Source organism: Rattus norvegicus, chromosome 6, assembly GCF_036323735.1.
Source record: "Rattus norvegicus strain BN/NHsdMcwi chromosome 6, GRCr8, whole genome shotgun sequence".
Taxonomy (NCBI): Eukaryota; Metazoa; Chordata; class Mammalia; order Rodentia; family Muridae; genus Rattus; species Rattus norvegicus.
Window position 1 is genome coordinate 105,653,186 of NC_086024.1, and position 18,619 is coordinate 105,671,804.

The 18,619-nt window shown below is 44.2% G+C and overlaps 1 pseudogene; it reads right to left on the bottom strand.

The window, feature by feature from the left end:
- Positions 1–17,080: 17,080 nt before the first annotated feature.
- LOC134479411 (ornithine decarboxylase-like) lies at positions 17,081–18,247 on the bottom strand (annotated as a pseudogene).
- Between the last annotated feature and the right edge of the window lie 372 nt (positions 18,248–18,619).

Genomic DNA, 18,619 nt, shown 5'->3' on the forward strand with positions numbered 1-18,619 from the left:
CAAATATTGGCCTTCAGGAATGCAAACCTCAATGTAAGAGAGCAATTAGACCATTGAAAGCATGGCCCCTGTAGATGAATGGAAAAGGGAAACGACTGGTGTTGGTTCTCAGGAGTGTAATTGCAAATATCAAAGGGCAAATTTTGGCTAGAGATATCATGAATCAAAATACTTGATATTTAAATGATGATCAATTTGGACATTTCCAAAGAAAGTGCAAGGCCTAAGGATCTCCAGTTCAAAATGAAAGGTACATTGATTGTAGAGAATACGGCAATCACATTCTCTAGAATAACAACAGGCTGGTTCTGGTTAAGGTGAGTGACAAAGGCTTCAAGGCTATTGCAGCCACTGTGGAAAGGGCAGACCTTGGTAAGGATTACCAGTCTAAGAGTGAGAACAAGGCAACTCCTTGCCATTGAAAACTGAACTGAGGTGTGCACTGGTGTTTACATGCAGGGGAGGTCAAATGAAACCTTAGTCAGATAAGCTTGTGATTGGGCAGTGGGAAAAGAAGGCAGAGCTAAAATTTTAGAGATGGGACAGAGAGATGGACCAGGAATCAATAGAGAAGATGGAGGAAGATGAACCAGATCCACGTGGTTCATCACAGATCTCTTCTCTGTGTCTCTCCTGTATCTCTGTCTATTTCTCTTTGGATTTAGAAGGATATAATAATTGTTAGGGTTTGGAATCTCAGCCTGTGCCCAGACAGAACAGGCCAAGCCACCATGGTTGACGTGGAAAACTTTAATGAGAGAAGAGTAGAAGAGCAGAAATGCGTCCGGGCATGGACACGTAGACAGGGTGGGTCTAGGAGGGGGCATGAGCATTGAAGAACAGAAATAGAGAAGTAAGAGAGGGTTAAGAGAGGGCAAGCAGCCCCTTTTATACTGTCAGGCACAGCTGGCTGTTGCCAGGCAACTGTGGGGCAGAGCATCCCTGTGTGTTCCCATGTAGCTGTGTGTGTTCTCTTTGAGCTTAGACAGAACACCAACATTCCCCCATCTTGGTTTAATTAAAAAATAGTAGACTCGATGGTGAAGCAGGAATTGGGTTGTGACTCTGACTACTTCCTGCTTGCTTTGTGGCAATGTGTCTCTAGAACCTAAAAAGATGGGGATGGGGTTATTTGTTCAGTCTAGAGTTTGGTGTCTCCAAGATGGCCATGGTCTGTGGAACCATCCGAGTATAGGTCAGAAGGAACAGGTCCAATAGAAGCATCTGTGTCTGTGAGAGGAGATTGGAACATCTGAGGTCTCTTCTCTGGAGCTGTCCTGGGTGTAGTAAGCGCCTGGACTTGACAAGATGCTGAAACACACATCTGTGTTTATTATAGGCAGAGTATTAGATTGAGTTTGTTTGGAATAAAACGTTTTCTTAGATGTATATTTGAATCCCAGAGGACTCCCACCCTATGGAATAAGTACTGAATGGGATCTTTCCACTCAGATAAGTAAGTCTGCCTAGTCTATTTGGTCCATAAAAGTTCGGTCTGAGCACCCGCCACTTACTCTATCTAGTTTATAAGTTTACATCCTTTAAGATCTGCAGAGCAAGGGAGAAGTAGAGCTTATGTAGCTGGGACATTGTTGTGCACAGCTGATGCACTGCAAGCAGGTGGCCACATGAGGACACTGGAGCAAAGTCCTGGACAGAAAGATAGCTTGTTTGTACAAGGGTTTAGTGGTTGAAAACTCATGGGAAAGCAGGCATCACAGACAGTGTTCCTCCTAAAAGGGGTCAGACCTGCTTTTCCTGAGGCACAAACCAGGAACTACAAGAGTGAGATAGGGTGAAGAGAGAGGCTATTTCCCTACATCAGGGGGAAGGCAGCTCCTGTGGAATGAACAGGGGCTTTTGGGAGCACTGGGAAACATGTGCTCTGGCACATAGGTCTATGATCAGAGACCCAGATTGTCCAAATATGGGTGTGGACATAGAAGGGTTGGTACATACAGGAGCTGATGTTAGCTTACTTTCCCAAAAGTCTTGGAATCCAGATTGGCCACCTCAGGTTTTGACACAATTTATAGGAATTGGTAAATTATCGAGAATAGGATAGTGTCCAACGGATTGCTTGTGTGGGAGCAGAAGGGCAAAAATAGAAATTGAGACATTATGTGGCTGACATACACATAAACCTATATCGGGAAGGGTTGTTTTGCAACAATTGGGTACTCAAAACATTGAAATATCTGAAAGGTCAACCAATATAACAATGTGTTGATAGTGGAATGGAAACCGGCAATACTATTAAGGGGATGTGCTTATGTGTATGCATCTACAGAGAATGAAAAACATGGCTACCAACAGAACTTTGGAAAGATCATATCTGACTAGGAAAAACCTGTTTTCTGCTGAGACCGTGTCTTTACCCAACAAACATCCCAGGTGACTCACAGACTGTCTCAGTTACTGATTCTCCTAACTGTGCATGCAAATCAACTTCCAAAGGACTAGCACAGAAACTAGAAAGACACATTGGGCAACAAATGCCACAGCTATCTTTTCTCAAACTAACCATTTTTTTCTCCTTTGGGACCCATACAGGAATTCTTCACCCCAATTCAGCAGGAAGCAGTTTTCTGAAGAACATCGCCCTAGTCCCTTAAGGTGGAGTGGATAGGTTTGGTCATTTGATGTGAAGTTATTGTTATCTAGGGTGGAAGAATATTATTGGTTATAATCAAACATTGATAAAAATGTACTCATTTTTGTACTTATTATATATTGGAAATTTAAGGTATTTTTGTTCCATTCTTTTCTATTGATAGAAATTTAAGGTTTTCACTTATCACTGCATATTGATAGAAATTTAAGTTTTCATTTGAATAATTGTACATTGATAGAAATTTTAAATTATTTTGAATTATTCTATATAGATAGTAACATAGGGTTTTGCTACTTATTTGACTATATTAAACGAATGGCATTTATTGAAAATGTGATGGTTCTTCCAATAATTTCCGTTATGTGTAGATTTCTGATGAGAGGGAAAAGGACAATTCTTAAAGAAAAAGGGGGATATAAAGTGGAAATTTTAGTTTTTTGGAACATTCATTTTGCCAAAGGATGTTCTGCTGGGGAACACAGGTGAAAGGATGTCTTGCTATAGCAAACACGTAATAGACTTCTCCTGAAGCAGACACAGGTGAAAGGATGTTTGGATATAGCAGACACGTGAAAGGGCTCCTGATGAAGGAGTATAAATCTGACCCCACAGACAGTGGGAGATGAGCCCTGAGCTTTGGTTTGCTCCACCTGTCCATTCTTCAGTAAAGACACCACATGTATTGGTTCGCCTTACGTAGCGTGGTTGAGCTCAACTTGTGATAAAGCTGCCATGGAGAGAAGCTCGCCCAAGAACTGCTCGTGAGGGTCCTGCAGCAGCTTGTCACCTCTGTGCCCTGACCTCAGGTTGGTGGCCAGGCTGGTGGTTTCTTCAGGATTGAAGTACAGCTGCCTGGTGTCTATTTGCTGACAGTAGTGTACTGTGCCTACTGGTTCGAGCCTGTTTTCTGCCTGCCTAGAGGACTGGTCTGCAGCTGCTGAGTCCTGTTTGGTGTTTGCTCTGGGACTGAACAGCTGCCCAAGGAGATGGAGCTCAATCCAGAGAAAGACTGCTGAGCAGGTCCACTTCCCCACATCCTAATAACTTTTCCCTTCCACTGCATCTGCTCTGTGGTGGGCTAGAGGAGAGCTTAAGAGGAGGTTTCAAAACATTTATGCCTACAGGTGGCACCCAAAGTGCCTTAGGCATAACGGGTAACTCTGCTCCTAATGTGGTAGAGGGAACTGTAGATTCTGAGGGGTGAGCAATGTTACTGAAGGAAATTGGTATGTCAGCTACATTGGCTGGGTGGTCTGCTACAGGGTTCCTGGAGAGGGTGTTTTGGTTTTGCTTTGTATGTTCACATACCATTCTGAAAGTTTGAAGGGAAGGCAGAAAACTCAGAAGGTTCACTCAATTCTCTTTTGCTAAAAAAGATTACAGACTTGGCTATGCACGGAGAGTTTGGGATTAGAAGTTGAATCGGTTGGAAAGAAAAACAAGCCAAGGGGGAGAACAATGTTCAGGCTTGGTGAATGAGACTGGTAATGTACCCCATGATGAAAAGGGGAAAGAAAGAGATGGAAGGGAAAGTCCACCCTGCCTTCCTCCCCATGCTTTCACTACCAGGTGCCCAAAGTGCCTGAGGGAGACAAGGGGCTCAGAAGAGCAGGAGGCAGCAGAGGCACAAAGCTTTAATGTGGAAGTTAGTGCATTACCACAGGTTTTGCTTGGGCCTCCAGAGGCACCTTCATCCTTCCCAGTGTCTCTACAGCATGTGAGTGCTACTGATGCTGTTCGTGCCAGTGAACTGTTCTGGTGACTGATAGAAATGCTAGATTTAAAGCATTTTGAAGAATCTGTTGTTTTGTATCATTTACACTCTTATGTTAATTTAAGGCTAAATAACTGGGTCACAGCATGAGGTGATCCCACAAAATGGGTAGGGTTTGGTGTCAGGTGGTCAACAATTACAGTGATTGTTGAGGCAGAGGCATGAAGCTACAGAACCTTGTGATTAACAAGTGGAATAACTGTTACTAAAGAACAGCTACTGGGTGATGGGCCTTATGCTGACTTACAGGAACAAAGCAGATCTGAAGGTGTAATGAACAATGATGAGTTGCAACTTTAAGGGCTTGCGGTCTGGTTACAGAACCTGAGGAGGAAAATCTACCTCTTTACTAAAATAGGATTCTGGAGAATCCTTTAGAGAATTCATACAGAGGTTAAGTTCAGCTGTTTATAGAACCCTGTTTATAGAACCCTATCAGACTCAGAAACTAGACAGTCGTTGATAGAAATATTGTCTTTTGGGGATGCAAACACAGAATGTAAGAGATCAATTAGACCATTGAAAGCATGTGGAGCCCATGTAGATGAATGCATATGGGAGACCACTGGTATAGTTTCTCAGGAGTATAATGGAAATATCACAGGGCAAATGGCGGCTAGAGATATCAGCAATCAAAATGCTTGATGTTTTAATTGTAGACAATTTGGTCATTTCCCAAGAAATTGTAAGGCCAAAGGTTCCAGAGTTCAAAATGACAGGTGCATTGATTCTAGAGAATACGATAATCATAGCTAAGACCATGCAGGTTCTGGTTACTGTGAGCTACAGAGGCTTCTAGGCTACTGCAGCCTTTGACATTGGTCAAAGGATTTGCCAGTCTGAGTCTGAACAAGGAAACCTCTTGCCATTGGGAACCAAACTGACCTGTGGATTGCTGTCTGTATGCAGGCAAGGCCAGGTACAAATCTTAATTAGTTACATGAGCCTGTGATTGGGCAGTGGGAAAAGAAGGCAGGGTGAAAGTTTTAGAGAGAGGGGACAGAATGATGACCAGGAAGAGATAGATGGAGGAAGGTGAACCGGATGCACATGGATCTGAGTCATCTTCATCTTCTCTGTGTCTTCTTCCTGTCTGTCTCTTCGGATGAAGGAGGAAATAATTGTTAGGGTTTCGAATTTTGGCCTGTGCCCTGACAGAACATGCCAAGCCACCATGGTTCAGGTGAAGAGGTTAAATGAGAGAAGAGTAGAAGAGCAGAAAGGCGGCTGGCCATGGACATACGGGGGGAGGGATGGGGGGAGGGGGCAAGAGCAGCAAAGAACAAAGAGCAAGAGAAGTAAGAGAGGGGAAGACAGGGCAAGCAGCCCCTTTTCTAGTGTCAGGCATAGCTGGCTATTGCCAGGCAACTGTGGGTAGTGCATACCTGGCTGTTCCCATGCAGCTGTGCTCTTTGAGCTTAGACAGAACACCAACATTCTCCCATTTTGGTTAAATTAAAAAAGAGTAGACTCAATGGTGAAGCAGGAATTGGGTTGTGATGTCTGACTTACTTCCTGCTTGCTTTGCACTGATGTGTTTCTTAAACCTAAAAAGATGGGGATGGGGTTATTTGTTCAGTCTAGTTTTCTGTATCCATGTTGTTCATGGTCTGTAGAACCATCCAAGTATAGGTCAGAAGGAACAGATCCAATAGAAGCATCTGTGTCTGTGAGAGGACATTGGAACATATGGAGGTCGCTTCTGTGGGGCTGTCCTGGGTGTAGTAATTTCCTGGACTTGGCAAGATGCTGAAACACACACTTATTATAGGAAGAGAATAAGATTAAGCGCATTTGTGAGAAAACTTTTTCTTAGTTGTACATTTGAAACCCAGAAGACTTCCACCCTTTGGAATAGGCAGTAAGTGGGATCTTCAGGCAGACGTACTTATCCGAGTGGAGTCTATTTGGTCCATAAGAGGTAGGTCTGAGTGTTTCCTGTAGATTATAAGTTTACCTTCTTTAAGATCTGCAGAGCAAAGGAGAAGCAAGAGTGTGCATGCACACACAATTGGGACACTGATGTGCACAGATGAGGCACTGTGCTTGGGTGGCAGAGTGAGCCGAAGTAGCAAAGTCCCGGACAAAAGGAGAGACCTTACTTGTACAAGGGTCTTAGTGGTCAGACACTTAGTGTGGGAACTCAGGCCTCACACACAGGGTTCCTGCAGAAAGGGGTCAGACCGGATTTTCACAGGCACAAACCAGGACCTACAGCAACAAAGAAAAGAGAAGAAGGAGACCTGGGTATGGGCCAGATAGAGACATTGTTTTCTGGTTAGTGTAAATTACATCCCAGGACTTGGGGACAGGCAGTGAAGAACTAGAGACCCATGGGTGAGAATAGGGATTAATTGCCCTGACTTGAGCCGGGTCTAAAGTTAGAGCCAGTGCTCCTGAGCCAGAGAGCAGCCTATCCAGGTCTAGGCTGGCATTAATCTGTCTCAAAAGGAGAAAGAAGGTCTCACCCAAGGGAAAAGGTCCTAGAAAGGGAGGCTCCATGAAAGGATCTATCCCCAGAAGCAGCACAGCTAGCTCTCCAAGCTCAAGAATGCTCTCCTGAAACCATGTGTTCACAGGGAAAGTGAAGCCCTGAGGTAAAGAAAGTGCACAGAGGTTGAGTAAGTACTGCTCACCAGCACATGCTGACGAGGGCCCTCTAGTGGGTGGACAGCTAAGAGCAGGGGGCATCATGGTGATGGGGAAGCCTGAGGAGTGGTATAAGTCCTGAAGGCCCCCAGCAGCCAGCAGGTGGTGGTCTGATGTAGATGGTGAAGCAGTAGCTCTGATCGATTCCCTCTGATACTTGCAGAAGCCACAGAAGTTTTAATGACAGTGCCCATCAGCAGGATGCTCATTGGCAATATCTGGTTATGTACACAGAAGTGGCATATATCTCCATTGTTCCTTGCCACAGCCAGTGTGAGTGCATAATCCATGGCAAGCAAGTGTGACTGGGCCCGGCCCAGAGTGGACTTCGGGCAATGTGGTGATAGGGCAGGAGTGCATGGTTCATCCATCTCGGCCGATGCTCTGAGTCCCTGGCCCTAGGCGGCCAGAGCAGGCTGTGGGCTGCCTTGGGCAGCAGAGGCATGCAGTGGGAAAGGCCTGTCCTCTACCCCTGAGTTGGTGGCAGGGTGGTGGGAGCATCAGGGCATGTGAGCAAGGGGAAATCAAAATCCCCACGCTGGACATCCGTGTGAACAGCACTGATGTTAGGGTTCCTGCTTCAATCCCAGGTTTCAGCACCAATGTTAGGGTTTAGAATCTCAGCCCGTGCCCAGACAGAACATACCCAGCCACCATGGTTCCACGTGGGGAACTCTAGTGAGAGGAGAGTAGAGGAGCAGACAGGCAGCTGGCATGTGCATGTCTATGGAGGGATGGTGAAGGGATTGAGAGAAGTAAGAGAGGGTAAGAGAGGGCAAGCAACCCTGGTTATTCTGTCAAGCACAGCTGGCTCTTGCAGGGAACTGTAGGGCAGAGCTAACCTGGCTGTTCCCAGGTAGCTGTGTGGGTTTAGCTTAGACAGAAACAAACAATAATCATGGAAGGGCTCTGGGAAAGCTAGGATCTGCAACCTTGAAAGGGTGGTCAAAATATTTGGCAGGAGATGGTGGAACAAGCCTCAAGTTTAGAGCATGGAGTGACACAGAGGTAATGAACTGGTAACTCCCACCTGGACGGCCTGCCTTATCTTTGCATAGCAACTGTGCCCAGTAAACAAATTTGAAGTCTTTTTTCCTTTTAATTTATTGGACGTGAGGACACTTTCCCTGTCTTCAGAAACACCAGAAGAGGGCATCAGATCCCATTGCAGATGGTTGTGAGCAATTGAGTCAGATGATGGCTGGGAATGGAGTCAGAACCTCTGGAAGAGCAGTTAGTGCTCTTAACCCCTGAGCCATCTCTCCTCTGTCTTTTATCCACAGAATCAAAGGTTTTAGAGGAAAGCCCGTTGGAAGAATCCTCAAAGCAGTGGTGGATAGAGAAGAGGCCAGGTTAGGGTTGGCAGTGGCCAACCCCGGAGCTAAGAGGAAAGGCAGGAGGGGCTGGTAGCTTTGGCTGCAGGCCTGGGCTAAGATGGTGCTCATTTTATTACTACAGGCAACACTGAGGGGCCTGTCAGCTAGAGGACACGCAGCAGACAGTGGGAGTCATTTTCTTTTTGGTCAGAGAGGACATTCCAAGCATTAGGTATTTCTAATCCTATACATAGGTGCTCATGGAGGGTCAGCTTTGGATCTGGCCCCAGATTCCTCTTACATTATCCCCACAAGTCAAATATAACCTAACCAATGGAGTGTGTGATCCCTTATGTTCACGGGACATTGGGGATCGTCTTGGGAAGAAGTGGATTCACTTCTCAAGGACTTATGGTCCATCCAGGTGTAGTAGATGGGATTGCATGAAGTAAATAAAACCTGTTAAAGGTGAGATAGGGGATAGAACTGCTCAGCTGTTGCACTACATCCGGGGCAAGTCTGCTCCTGTGGAATGAACAGGGGCTTTTGGGAGCACTGAGAAGCATGTCCTCTGGCACACAGGTCTATGGTCAGATACCCAGGTTGTCCAAATACGGGTGTGGACATAGAAGGGTTGGTACATACAGGAGCTGATGTTAGTATACTTTCCCAAAATTCTTGGAATCCAGACTGGCCACCTCAGGTTTTGACAGAATTTATAGGAATTGGTAAATTATCAAGAATAGGGTGGTATCCAATGGATTGCCTGTGAAGGGCAAAAACAGAAATTGAGACATTATGTGGCTGACATACACATAAACCTATGGGGAAAGGTTGTTTTCTAACAATTGGTTCCTCAAAATATTGAAATATTGGAAAGCTCAGCCAATAGAACAATGTGTTGATAGTGGAATGGAAACCTACAATATTATGAAGGGGATGTGTTTATGCGTATGTATCTACAGAGAATGAAAAACATGGCTACCAACAGAACTTTGTAAAGATCATATCTGACTAGGAAAAACCTGTTTTCTGCTGAGACAGTGTCTTCACCCAGCAAACATCCCAGGTGATTCACAGACTGTGTCAGTTACAGGTTTCTCCTAACTATGCAGGCAAATCAACTTGAAAAGTGCTAGCCCAGAAACAGGAAAACCAGATAGGGCAACAAATGCCACAGCTACGTTTTGTCAAACTAACCATTTTTTTTCTCCTTTGGGGCCCATACAGGAATTCTTCACCCCAATTCAGCAGGAAGCAGTTTTCTGAAGATATCTCCCTAGTCCCTTAAGGTGGGGTGGATAGGTTTGGTCATTTGATGTGAAGTTATTGTTATCTAGGGTGGAAGAATATTATTGGTTATAATCAAACATTGATAAAAATGTACTCATTTTTGTACTTATATATTGGAAATTTAAGGTATTTTTGTTCCTTTATTTTCTATTGATAGATTTTAAGGTTTTCACTTAATCACAGCATATTGACAGAAATTTAAGTTTTCATTTGAATAATTGTACATTGATAGAAATTTTAAATTATTTTGAATTATTCTATATAGATAGTAACATAGGGTTTTGTTACTTATTTGACTATATTATACGAATGGCATTTATTGAAAATGTGATGGTTTTTACAATAATTCCGTTATGTGTAGATTTCTGATGAGAGGGAAAAGGACAATTCTTAAAGAAAAAGGGGGATATAAAGTGGAAATTTTAGTTTTTTGGAACATTCATTTTGCCAAAGGATGTTCTGCTGGGGAACACAGGTGAAAGGATGTCTTGCTAAGGAAACACGTAATAGACTTCTCCTGAAGCAGACAGAGGTGAAAGGATGTTTGGATATAGCAGACACGTGAAAGGGCTCCTGATGAAGGAGTATAAATCCCCATAGACAGTGGGAGATGAGCCCTGAGCTTTGGTTTGCTCCACCTCACCATTCATCAGTAAAAACACCACATGTAAGGGTTTGCCTTACATAGCATTGTTGAGCCCAACTTGTGATAAACCTGCCATGGAGAGAAGCTCGCCTAAGAACTGATCCTGAGGGTCCTGCAGCAGCTTGTCACTTCTGTGGCCTGACCTCAGGTCGGTGGCCAGTCTGGTGGTTTCTTCAGGATTCAAGTACAGCTGCCTGGTGTCTACTTGCTGACAGTAGTATACTGTGCCTACTGGTTCGAGCCTGTTTTCTGCCTGCCTAGAGGACTGGTCTGCAGCTGCTGAGTCCTGTTTGGTGTTTGCTCTGGGACTGAACAGCTGCCCAAGGAGATGGAGCTCAATCCAGAGAAAGACTGCTGAGCAGGTCCACTTCCCCACATCCTATTAACTTTTCTCTTCCACTACCTCTGCTCTGTGGAGGGCTAGAGGAGAGCTTAAGAGGAGGTTTCTAAACACTTATGCCTCCAGGTGACACCCAAAGTGCCTTAGGCCTAATGGGTAACTCGGCTTCTAATGTGGTAGAGGGAAGTGTAGATTCTGAGGGGTGAACAATGTTACTGAAGGAAATTGGTAAAATGTCAGCTACAGTTGCTGGGTGCTATCCTACTGTGTAACTGGAAGATTTTGTTTTGTTTTGTTTCTGATTTGTATGTTCAAATTCTCTTCTGAAAGTTTGGAGGGAAGGTCAAAAACTCAGATGGTTCACTCAATTCTCTTCTGCTAGAAAGGACTGCAGACTTGGCTATGCATGTAGAGTTTTTGACTAGAAGTTGAAATGCTTGGAAGGCAAAACGGCAGAGGGAGAAGAAGGTTCAGGCTTGGTAAATGAGACTGGTAATGTACCCCATGATGAAAAGGGGAAAGAAATAGACTGGAAGGGAAACTGCTGCCCTGCCCTGCTCCCCGTGCTTTCACTACCAGGTGCCCAAAATGCCTCAGGGAGACAAGGGGCTGGGAAGAGCAGGAGGTAGCGCAGGCACAAAAGGGTGATGTGTGAGTGCACTCCCACAAGATATTCTTAGGCCTGCAGAAACACATGCATCCTTCCCAGCGTCTCTGCACCATGTGCCTGTTAGTGATGCTATTCCTGCCAATGACCTGACATGGAGACTGATAGAAATGCTAGATTTTAAAGTAGTTTAAAGAATCTATTATTTTGTATCATTTATACTCTTCCTCTGTCAAAGAAATGCTAAATAACTAGACCACACCATGAGGTGATCCCACAAGATTGGAAGGGGTGGGTGTCAGCTGGTCAACAATTACAGTGCTTGTCGAGGTGGAAGCATGAAGCTACAGAACCAGCCCTTGTGATTAACAAGTGGAATAACTGTTACTAAAGACCAGATGCTGGGTGATGGGCATTATGCTGACTTACAGGAGCAAATCAGATATGGCGGGGTAATTGAACAATGTTGTGTTACATCTTTCAGAACTTGGGATTTGGTTGCAGAACCTGGGGGAAAATATCTCTTTTACCAATATAGGGTTCTGGAGAATCCTTTACAGAATTCTTACAGAGGTTGAGTTGAGCTGTGAATAGAACCATATCAGAGTCTGAAACCAGACTGTCCTTGATGCAAATATTGGCCTTTGGGAATGCAAACGCTCAATGTAAGAGAGCAATTAGACCATTGAAATCATGTAGAGCCTCTATAGATGAATGGAAAAGGGAAACCACTGGTGTTGGTTCTCAGGAGTATAATTGCAAATATCAAAGGTCAAATTTTGGCTAGAGATTTCATAAATCAAAATACTTGATGTTTTAATTGTGATCAATTTTGACATTTCCAAAGAAAGTGTAAGGCCTGAGGATCTAGGGATCAAAATGAAAGGTACATTGATGGTAGAGAATACTGTAATCGCATTCTCTAGAATAACAAAAGGCTGGTTCTGGTTAAGGTTGAGTTATAAGGGCTTCAAGGCTATTACAGCCACTGTGGCAAAGGCAGACATTGGTAAGGATTACCAGTCTAAGAGTGAGAACAAGGCAACTCCTTGCCATTGAAAACTGAACTGAGGTGTGCATTGGTGTTTATATGCAGGGACGGTCAAATGAAGTCTTAGTCAGATAAGCTTGTGATTGGGCAGTGGGTAAAGAAGGCGGAGGTAAAATTTTAGAGAGGGGACAGAGAGATGGACCAGGAATCAATAGAGAAGATGGAGGAAGATGAACCAGATCCACGTGGTTCATCACAGATCGCTTCTCTGTGTCTCTCCTGTATCTCTGTCTATTTCTCTTTGGATTTAGAAGGATATAATAATTGTTAGGGTTTGGAATCTCAGCCTGTGCCCAGACAGAACAGGCCAAGCCACCATGGTTGACGTGGAAAACTTTAATGAGAGAAGAGTAGAAGAGCAGAAATGCGTCCGGGCATGGACACGTAGACAGGGTGGGTCTAGGAGGGGGCATGAGCATTGAAGAACAGAAATAGAGAAGTAAGAGAGGGTTAAGAGAGGGCAAGCAGCCCCTTTTATACTGTCAGGCACAGCTGGCTGTTGCCAGGCAACTGTGGGGCAGAGCATCCCTGTGTGTTCCCATGTAGCTGTGTGTGTTCTCTTTGAGCTTAGACAGAACACCAACATTCCCCCATCTTGGTTTAATTTTTAAAAAAAATTAAGGGGTTGGGGATTTAGCTCAGTGGTAGAGCACTTGCCTAGCAAGTGCAAGGCCCTGGGTTCGGTCCCCAGCTCCGAAAAAAAGGAAAAAGAGAAGAAAAAATTAGAGGCGATGGTGAAGCAGGAATTGGGTTGTGGTGATCTCTGACTACTTCCTGCTTGCTTTGGGGCGATGTGTCTCTGGAACCTAAAAAGATGGGGATGGGGTTATTTGCTCAGTCCAGAATTTGCTGTCTCCCTGATGTCCAGGGTCTGTGGAACCATCCAAGGATAGGTCAGAAGGAACAGGTCCAATAGAAGCATCTGTGTCTGTGAGAGGAGATTGGAACATCTGAGGTCTCTTCTCTGGAGCTGTCCTGGGTGTAGTAAGCGCCTGGACTTGACAAGATGCTGGAACACACATCTGTGTTTATTATAGGCAGAGAATAAGATTGAGTTTGTTTGGAATAAAACGTTTTCTTAGATGTATATTTGAATCCCAGAGGACTCCCACCCTATGGAATAAGTACTGAATGGGATCTTTCCACTCAGATAAGTAAGTCTGCCTAGTCTATTTGGTCCATAAAAGTTCGGTCTGAGCACCCGCCTCTTACTCTATCTAGTTTATAAGTTTACATCCTTTAAGATCTGCAGAGCAAGGGAGAAGTAGAGCTTATGTAGCTGGGACATTGTGTGCACAGCTGATGCACTGCAAGCAGGTGGCAGTGTGAGCACGCTGGAGCAAAGTCCTGGACAGAAAGAGAGCTTGTTTGTACAAGGGTCTTAGGGGTTGAAAACACATGGGAAAGCAGGCATCACAGACAGGGTTCCTCCTAAAAGGTGTCAGAGCTGCTTTTCCCGAGGCACAAACCAGGAACTACAAGAGCGAGATAGGGTGAAGAGAGAGGCTATTTCCCTACATCAGGGGGAAGGCCACTCCTGTGGAATGAGCAGGGGCTTCAGGGAGCGCTGGGAAACATGTGCTCTGGCACATAGGTCTATGATCAGAGACCCAGGTTGTCCAAATACGGGTGTGGACATAGAAGGGTTGGTACATACAGGAGCTGATGTTAGTTTACTCACCCAAAGGTCTGAAATCCAGATTGGCCACCTCAGGTTTTGACAGAATTTATAGGAATTGGTAAATTATCGAGAATAGGGTGGTATCCAATGGGTTGCATGTGTGGGACCAGAAAGGCAAAAATGGAAATTGAGATATTATGTGGCTGACATACATGTAAACCTGCATCAGGAAGGGTTGTTTTGCAACAACTGGGTACTCAAAATATTGAAATATTTGAAAGACCAACCAATATAACAATGTATTTTCAGTAGAATAGAAACCTACAATATTGTTAAGGGGATGTACTTATGCGTATGTATCTACAGAGAATGAAAAACATGGCTACCAACAGAACTTTGTAAAGATCATATCTGACTAGGAAAAACCTGTTTTCTGTTGAGACGGTGTCTTCACCCAGCAAACAGCCCAGGTGATTCACAGACTGTGTCCGTTACTGATTTCTCCTAATTTTGCAGGCAAATCAACTTCAAAAGTGCTAGCCCAGAAACAAGAAAACCAGATAGTGCAACAGATGCCACAACTACGTTTTGTCAAACTAACCATTTTTTTTCTCCTTTGGGGGCCATACAGTAATTCTTCACTCCAGTTCAGCAGGAAGCAGTTTTATGAAGATCGTCGCCCTAGTCCTTTAACGTGGGGTGGATAGATTTGGTCATTTGATGTGATAAAATTGTTATCTAGGATGGAAGGATTTTTTTATGATGAGAGATCGATAAAATACTTAAAGTTATTTTGTTTGCTCCAGCTGGCCATTCATCAGTAAAGACACTGCATGTATTGGTTCGCCTCACATAGAATTGTTGAATTCAACTTGTGATAAAGTTGCCATGGAGAGAAGCTTGCCCTAGAACTGCTTGTATAGTCCTGCAGCAACTTGTCACTTCTGTGGCCTGACCTCAGGTTGGTGGCCAGCCTCGTGTAGTTTTAGGATTACTACAGCTGCCTGGTGTCTGCTAACTGGAGGGACTGGACTGTGGCTGCTGGTTTCTGCCTGTTTTCTGCCTGCCTAGAGGACTGGTATGCAGCTGCTGAGTCCACTTTGGTGTTTGCTCTGGGACTGAACAGCTGCCCAAGGAGAGGGAGCTCATACTAGAGAACTATTGCTGAGCAGGTCCACTTCCCCACATCCTAATAACTTTTCTCTTCCACTACCTCTGCTCTATTGTGGGCTAGAGCATAACTTAAGAGGAGGTTTCAAAACTTTTATGCCTACAGGTGGCACCCAACGTGATTTAGACATAATGGGTAGCTCTCCTTCTAATGTGGTAGAGGAAACTGTAGATTCTGAGGGGTGAGCAATGTTACTGAAGGAAATTGGTAAAATGGCAGCTACAGTTGCTGGGTGCTATCCTACTGTGAAACTAGAAGATTTTGTTTTGTTTTGTTTCTGCTTTGTATGTTCAAATTCTCTTCTGAAAGTTTGGAGGGAAGGTCAAAAACTTAGATGGTTCACTCAATTTTCTTCTGGTAGAAAGGACTGCAGAGTTGGCTATGCATGTAGAGTTTTTGACTAGAAGTTGAAATGCTTGGAAGGCAAAACGGCAGAGGGAGAAGAAGGTTCAGGCTTGGTGAATGAGATTGGTAATGTATCCCGTGATGAAAAGAGGAAATAGAGTGGAAGGGAAAGTGCAGCCCTGCCCTGCTCCCCGTGCTTTCACTACCAGGTGCCCAATTGACTCAGGGAGACAAGGGGCTGGGAAGAGCAGGAGGTAGCACAGACACAAAAGGGTGATGTGTGAGTGCGTGCAGTCCCACAAGATTTTCTTAGGCCTGCAGAAATGCATGCATCCTTCCCAGTGTCTCTGCAGCGTGTGCCTGCTACTGATGCTATTCCTGACAATGAGCTCACCTGACGACTGATTGAAATGCTAGATTTTAAAGTAGTTTAAAGAATCTATTATTTTCTATCATTTATACTCTTCCTCTGTCAAAGAAATGCTAAATAACTAGACCACAGCATGAGGTGATCCCACAAGATTGGAAGGGGTTGGTGTCAGCTGGTCAACAATTACAGTGGTTGTCGAGGTGGAGGCATGAAGCTACAGAACCAGCCCTTGTGATTAACAAGTGGAATAACTGTTACTAAAGACCAGATGCTGGGTGATGGGCATTATGCTGTCTTACAGGAGCAAATCAGATATGGCGGGGAAAATGAGCAATGTTGTGGTACATCTTTTAGAGCTTAGGATGCAGAACCTGGGGGAAAATCTATCTCTTCTACCAAAATAGGATTCTGGATAGTCCTTTACAGAATTCTTACAGAGGTTGAGTTGAGCTGTGAATAGAACCATATCAGAGTCTGAAACCAGACAGTTGTTGATACAAATATTGGCCTTTGGGAATGCAAACGCTCAATGTAAGAGAGCAATTAGACAATTGAAATCATGTAGAGCCTCTATAGATGAATGGAAAAGGGAAACCACTGGTGTTGGTTCTCAGGAGTATAATTGCAAATATCAAAGGACAAATTTTGGCTAGAGATAATCATGAATCAAAGTTCTTGATATTTTAATTGTGATCAATTTGGACATTTCCAGAGAAAGTGTAAGGTTAAAAGATTCAGCGTTCAAAATAAGAGGTGTGTTGACTCTAGAGAATATAGAGCTGAGAGAGAGAGAGAGAGAGAGAGAGAGAGAGAGAGAGAGAGAGAGAGAGAGAACATGAATAGAGAGAGATAGGAGATGGAGAAAGATCTACATGAATCTGGTTCATCTTCATCTTCTTGGCATATCTCTGTCTCTGTCTGTCTCTTTGAGGAGAAAAAAGACAGTCATGTCTTCCAATAAAGAGATACAACTGGAAAGGACTTCCAAAAGGAATGTTAAATAGTCCAACTTTGTCATATTTTTGTGTAACAACCATTTGCAATTATTCGTAAGTAATTTCCTCGATCTCTCATTTACCGTTATATGGATAGCATTCTGTTGGCTGATTCTGATAATCATGGGTTAGAGATTATGGTAACACAAAAAATTCTACCATGCTGGGGATTACAGAGTGCTCCAGAAAAAAAATAAAGGGGAGATTCACTAGTTATCTGGGTTATAAAGTCCAACAAACAATTTAACCACAAAAGATACAGATCTGTAGGGACCAGTTGGGTACACCTCATGATTTTACCCAGATGCTCCTGATTTTCCTCAGATGAGGATGAATAATTTTCTGCATCAGGGTCTTCCTATGTGCATGATCATAAGAAATGCAGTTAAATGATGCATACACTCCACCATTCACATAATGGTGGCTAGAGATATCAGGAAGATACCATAAAGGTTTGCTCATTGACTCCTCTTCATCATCGGAGCCGGGCTGCTCCTTCCACACTTTCACTGGGCAATGATGTCGACTGCAAGTGTGAAAGCAGAGGAGACACAGTATCTGCCCGGCTCAGCTATGGTTCTCACTCCAGAGTTGGATGGCAAGTGCTCGTCCACAGCTGGGTGGATTACACTGTGTTCCCTTCAAATTTAAGCTTTGTATCTTCAGATCCAGGAGAGCCACCACCAATTTCAAGCAGATCCATGCTGAAACCAACTTCTCATTCCATGTCAAAGACACAGCGGGTGTGTGATGCTGCCTGCATGAAGGTCTCAGGGTCAGTACATCTACTGCCCTCATGGAAGCTGATGGTCTTTTGCCTGTTCCATGAGAAGCCTGCTGGTTTTGAGTGGGCACCAAACTTGACATTGCGGCGACAAAATGCTTTGGAAGTGTCAACGTCGATCTGCAAAACCAACTTTGCCTTTGGATGTGCTCTGTTGACTTCCATCAATTCAATTTCACTGACAAGGTCCTAATGTGGACACCGTTACTGGCGGCATACTTGACTTGAGACACTTGTTTACAAGGATTTGCATAGGTAATGCTCTCTGGACGCACCCCAAGTCTCTAGACCAACGTTATTTCAGTCTTGCTGGCACAGTCAAGTCATGTAGCAGTTACAGCTAGGGCTCTGCTGTCCTTTCATTTGTCTGTGTGAAAGGGAGTCACAGGGCAAGAGCTTTCAGCTACCTCAGACGCTGTTTTAGAATGTGTTCGAGGTCTGTAACTTCGAAAGAATCCCTATCGTCAGGGGAAGATTTCTTTCTATTTCTTTCCCTTTTTTTCCTGTAGAATGTCTTTGGCATTAAAGCCTAAATTGAGGATGTGGCAACCAAAGTTTTCCTTCCTAAAGCTGCTCATGGTTCTTGATACGCTTACAGAAAACAGCACTGGGCCACAGCTAGCCAGACCTGTGGTGAGGAAAACAACAAACCCCGAGGACCACACAGCCATTAGTAGAAGCTGATCCAAGGTGGCACTAAGCTTATGTCTAGGCTGCCTGTTGGTGACATCTGCCTGTTGGTGACATCTACGGGAACTGCCCTCAATATTCTTTTTTTTTTTTTTTTGGTTCTTTTTTTCGAAGCTGGGGACGGAACCCAGGGCCTTGCGCTTCCTAGGTAAGCGCTCTACCACTGAGCTAAATCCCCAGCCCCCTCAATATTCTTAATGTTGGTGAAAATGGAACAACAGCACCCGAGAGAGGTTATTGAAAAAACTGAGGAACAAGGCCAACCAATGTAAGGATGTGTAGACATGAGAAGGGAACCTGGTAATTGTATTGTGGGATGTGGTTATGCTTATGCATCTGCAGAGATTGAAAAA